The sequence below is a fragment of the Nerophis ophidion genome, linkage group LG08 (genome assembly GCF_033978795.1).
Source record: "Nerophis ophidion isolate RoL-2023_Sa linkage group LG08, RoL_Noph_v1.0, whole genome shotgun sequence".
NCBI lineage: Eukaryota > Metazoa > Chordata > Actinopteri > Syngnathiformes > Syngnathidae > Nerophis > Nerophis ophidion.
Genome location: NC_084618.1, coordinates 3,657,969 through 3,663,968, shown reverse-complemented (window position 1 = coordinate 3,663,968; position 6,000 = coordinate 3,657,969).

Below are 6,000 nucleotides of genomic sequence, written 5' to 3'. Positions count from 1 at the left end.
CGGGATCCTACTCAAATAACACTAAAATAATAATCTTACTCTTGAATTAATAATATACAATTTATGTCATTTAACTAAAAAAACTTGTGAAATCATGTGGGAATCACAATTATTATCATCAAGGCTTAGTCGGGGCCCAACTTATCCACTACAGAAGGGCCCGGAGCACCTACTCAAATAAAACTAAAATAATAATCTAACTCTTGAATTTAATCATATACAATTTACGTCGTTTAACTGAAAAAAAAAAAAAAAATTATAAAATGACATGAAATCATGTGGAAATCACAATTATTATCACTACAAAAGGGCCTGGGGTCCTACTCAAATAACACTAAAATAATAATCTTACTCTTGAATTAATCATATACAATTTACGTCATTTAACTAAAAAAACTTGTGAAATGATATGAAATCATGTGGAAATCACAATTATTATAACTACAGAAGGGCCTGGGGTCCTACTCAAATAACACTAAAACAATAATCTTACTCTTGAACTTAATCATATACAATTTACGTCATTTAACTGAAAAAAACTTGTGAAATGATATGAAAAAATGTGGAAATCACAATTATTATCATCAAGGCTTATTTGAGGCTCAACTTTTCCACTACAGAAGGGCCTGGGGTCCTACTCAAATAACACTAAAATAATAATCTTACTCTTGAATTAATAATATACAATTTACGTAATTTAACTAAAAAAAACTTGTGAAATGATGTGAAATCATGTGGAAATCACAATTATTATCATCAAGGCTTAGTCGGGGTCCAACTTTTCCACTACAGTAGAGCCCGGGACCCTACTCAAATAACACTAAAATAATAATCTTACTCTTGAATTAATAATATACAATTTATGTCATTTAACTAAAAAAACTTGTGAAATGTGAAATCATGTGGGAATCACAATTATTATCATCAAGGCTTAGTCGTGGCCCAACTTATCCACTACAGAAGTGGCCCGGAGCACCTGCTCAAATAAAACTAAAATAATAATCCAACTCTTGAATTTAATCATATACAATTTACGTCGTTTAACTGAAAAAAAAAAAAAAATTGTAAAATGATGTGAAATCATGTGGAAATCACAATTATTATCAGCAAGGCTTATTTGGGGCCCAACTTTTCCACGACAGAAGGGCTGATGGCCCTACTCAAATAATACTAAAATAATAATCTTACTCTTGAACTTAATCATATACAATTTACGTCATTTAACTGAAAAAAACTTGTGAAATGATATGAAAAAATGTGGAAATCACAATTATTATCATCAAGGCTTATTTGAGGCTCAACTTTTCCACTACAGAAGGGCCCGGGGCCCTACTCAAATAACACTAAAATAATAATCTTACTCTTGGATTTAATCATATACAATTTACGTCGTTTAACTGAAAAAAAAAAAAACTGTAAAATGATGTGAAATCATGTGGAAATCACAATTATTATCAGCAAGGCTTATTTGGGGCCCAACTTTTCCACGACAGAAGGGCTGATGGCCCTACTCAAATAATACTAAAATAATAATCTTACTCTTGAACTTAATCATATACAATTTACGTCATTTAACTGAAAAAAACTTGTGAAATGATATGAAAAAATGTGGAAATCACAATTATTATCATCAAGGCTTATTTGAGGCTCAACTTTTCCACTACAGAAGGGCCCGGGGCCCTACTCAAATAACACTAAAATAATAATCTTACTCTTGGATTTAATCATATACAATTTACGTCGTTTAACTGGGGAAAAAATTTTCGAAATGATATGAAATCATGTGGAAATCGCAATTATTATCACTACAGAAGGGCCTGGGGTCCTACTCAAATAACACTAAAATAATAATCTTACTTATGAATTTAATCATACACAATTTACGCCGTTTAACTGAAAAAAACTTGTAAAATGATATGAAATCATGTGGAAATCACAATTATTATCATCAGGGCTTAGGTCAGACTGATTACAAAAATAAATACTAATCAAATTAACTGCAAAAGAAGGGACTCATTGAAATTAAATTTATGAACAACTATGCAGTTCTAAAATACATAAATTTTAACTAAATTGATATTAAAATTAAAATACAGCTTCGCCACTTTAGTCATAATTTTTGTGCTTTAGAACCATACCGGTATGACTTTATCCCCTGAATTCTGTTTGTGATATTGTCATTACTGCCACAAGTGTTGGAAAAGTGTATTACAACCTGTGACCCTAACAAAAAAAAAAGAATTAATATTTCAAAATTTCTCCTTTTTTCTAGGAAATGTTGGTCATTTTTTTCCCAATTTTTTTTTTAGCAATATTTAAATTCTGACGTGCATGTAATGAGAATACGTCATACAAACTCATACTTCATAACACACCCCTAAAACGAATAAAGACCTTTTTTGTCATACTGAAGAATATTCGACTGAATAGTTAATTTTTCCATTATAGAGGTCGCCCCCTGTCGGTGGTTAGAAAAAATGCAGGCTTGACACAGCACAACTTAGCAGATGCTAACCACTATTTCTACATTTAGGTATTTTAAGTCGTGCTAATTCCACCATACGTGCGTCCACGCACCAGCCACCTGTTTCTGTTTTGTTTATCCCAGCCGGGCTACGAATTAAAATGTCGACGCGACAACAAAACAATAGATATCAACGTGAGCCCGCATCTGGCCCAGCTGTAGGAACGAGACTTATTAGTGGAATTATCTGATTATCTTGTTTGTTCATTTTGCAGGAGGGTGTTTATGCTCGGCACACATCTGGTCGTGTGTGTAGATGTGTGTGTTTATCAATGTTTGGGTCACTTCCCGCCCAAAAAGGGTTAACGACATTAAAAATTAATAATAACTGGATGAGGCAATTCCTGAATGACTTGCGTTGAGTATGAACGTAAGAACAGTTTGAACGTTGAAGACCTTGAATTTCCAGGAAAACCGAAATTTGGTTTGGAACTTGGGAAAGTGTTAGTTTGAATGTCCAGGATGAGATGAATGTGTTGGTGTTGGAATGGTTTCAATCGGTTGAAAACTCTGCGAATTGCGGAAGTATGAGTCGCCGGAAAAATCGTTTGAAAAAAAAAAAAATTGGAACTTGGAAAAATAATAGTTTGAATTTCCAGAATGAGTTGAATATGATGAAGGTGGAATGGTTTGAATCGGTTGGAAAATGTGGAAATGCTGGGTGTTTGAAAAATGGCCAATTCATTTTGAATTAAAAAAATGTCCCTGAAAACTGGTCATTCTTGGAAATCTGGGAATTTTTAAAAATGTGTTACAGAGCACAGAATTTTGAACAGGCGGATTATTTTGGAGTTGAAACGGTTTGGATCGGATTAAAAATGTTGAAATTGTGGAACTTTGAAAAATGTCCCGTTTATGTCAATAGGAATTTCATGGAAATTTGGGAAAAGCGGGAATTTTTGGGGAAAATATTAAAAGACTTGAATGTTCTGAATCAGTTGAAATGGTTGGTGGGGGGAATTTTCCACAATCAGTCTGAGAAATGTTGAAGTAGCATGTTGTGGAACGTGTTGAATTGAGAAATGGTATTGCGGAATTCCAGGAATTTCGGAAAGATCAGGAATTTTTCCAATTAAAAAACAACTTCTTTTTTTTTGTCCTAATTAAGAAGAATGTTGAAGTGGGTTGAAAAATGTGGAAATAGTAGTTGCCAGAAAAAAGGGAATTATTGGGAATTCTTGGAATTTTTTTAACTTGGAAAAATGATAGTTTGAATTTCCAGGATGAGTAGAATATGTTGAAGGTGGAATGGTTTGAATCGGTTGGAAAATGTGGAAATGGTGGATGGCCAATTTATTTTGAAGGGGAAAATGTCCCTGAAAACTGGTAATTCTTGGAAATCTGGGAATTTTTAAAAATGTGTTAGAGAGCACAGAATTTTGAACAGGCGGAATATTTTGGAGTTGAAACGGTTTGAATCGGATTAAAAATATTGAAATTGTGGAGCTTTGAAAAATGTCCCGTTTATGTCAATAGGAATTTCATGGAAATTTGGGAAAAGCGGGAATTTTTGGGGAAAATATTAAAAGACTTGAATGTTCTGAATCAGTTGAAATGGTTGGTGGGGGGAATTTTCCACAATCAGTCTGAGAAATGTTGAAGTAGAACATGTGGAACATGTTGAATTGACATAGTGTTGCGGTATTCCAGGAATTTCGGTAAGATCGGGAATTTTTCCAATTCAAAAAACAACTTTGTTTTTTGTCCTAATTAAGAAGAATGTTGAAGTGGGTTGAAAAATGTGGAAATAGTAGTTGCCAGAAAAAAGGGAATTCTTGGGAATTCTTGGAATTTTATGAACTTTGAAAAGGGAAAGTTTGAATTTCCAAGATGATTAGAATATGTTGAAGGTGGAATGGTTTGAATCGGTTGGAAAATGTGGAAATGGTGGGTGTTAGAAAAATGGCCAATTCATTTTGAATGGGAAAAATGTCCCTGAAAACTGGTCATTCTTGGAAATCTGGGAATTTTTAAAAATGTGTTGGAGAGCACAGAATTTTGAACAGGCGGAATATTTTGGAGTTGAAACGGTTTGGATCGGATTAAAAATGTTGAAATTGTGGAACTTTGAAAAATGTCCCGTTTATGTCAATAGGAATTTCATGGAAATTTGGGAAAAGCGGGAATTTTTGGGGAAAATATTAAAAGACTTGAATGTTCTGAATCAGTTGAAATGGTTGGTGGGGGGAATTTTCCACAATCAGTCTGAGAAATGTTGAAGTAGAACATGTGGAACATGTTGAATTGACAAATAGTGTTGCGGTATTCCAGGAATTTCGGTAAGATCGGGAATTTTTCCAATTCAAAAAACAACTTTGTTTTTTGTCCTAATTAAGAAGAATGTTGAAGTGGGTTGAAAAATGTGGAAATAGTAGTTGCCAGAAAAAAAGGAATTATTGTGAATTCTTGGAATTTTATGAACTTTGAAAAGGGAAAGTTTGAATTTCCAAGATGATTAGAATATGTTGAAGGTGGAATGGTTTGAATCGGTTGGAAAATGTGGAAATGGTGGGTGTTAGAAAAATGGCCAATTCATTTTGAATGGGAAAAATGTCCCTGAAAACTGGTCATTCTTGGAAATCTGGGAATTTTTAAAAATGTGTTGGAGAGCACAGAATTTTGAACAGGCGGAATATTTTGGAGTTGAAACGGTTTGGATCGGATTAAAAATGTTGAAATTGTGGAACTTTGAAAAATGTCCCGTTTATGTCAATAGGAATTTCATGGAAATTTGGGAAAAGCGGGAATTTTTGGGGAAAATATTAAAAGACTTGAATGTTCTGAATCAGTTGAAATGGTTGGTGGGGGGAATTTTCCACAATCAGTCTGAGAAATGTTGAAGTAGAACATGTGGAACATGTTGAATTGACAAATAGTGTTGCGGTATTCCAGGAATTTCGGTAAGATCGGGAATTTTTCCAATTCAAAAAACAACTTTGTTTTTTGTCCTAATTAAGAAGAATGTTGAAGTGGGTTGAAAAATGTGGAAATAGTAGTTGCCAGAAAAAAAGGAATTATTGTGAATTCTTGGAATTTTATGAACTTTGAAAAGGGAAAGTTTGAATTTCCAAGATGATTAGAATATGTTGAAGGTGGAATGGTTTGAATCGGTTGGAAAATGTGGAAATGGTGGGTGTTAGAAAAATGGCCAATTCATTTTGAATGGGAAAAATGTCCCTGAAAACTGGTCATTCTTGGAAATCTGGGAATTTTTAAAAATGTGTTGGAGAGCACAGAATTTTGAACAGGCGGAATATTTTGGAGTTGAAACGGTTTGGATCGGATTAAAAATGTTGAAATTGTGGAACTTTGAAAAATGTCCCGTTTATGTCAATAGGAATTTCATGGAAATTTGGGAAAAGCGGGAATTTTTGGGGAAAATATTAAAAGACTTGAATGTTCTGAATCAGTTGAAATGGTTGGTGGGGGGAATTTTCCACAATCAGTCTGAGAAATGTTGAAGTAGAACATGTGGA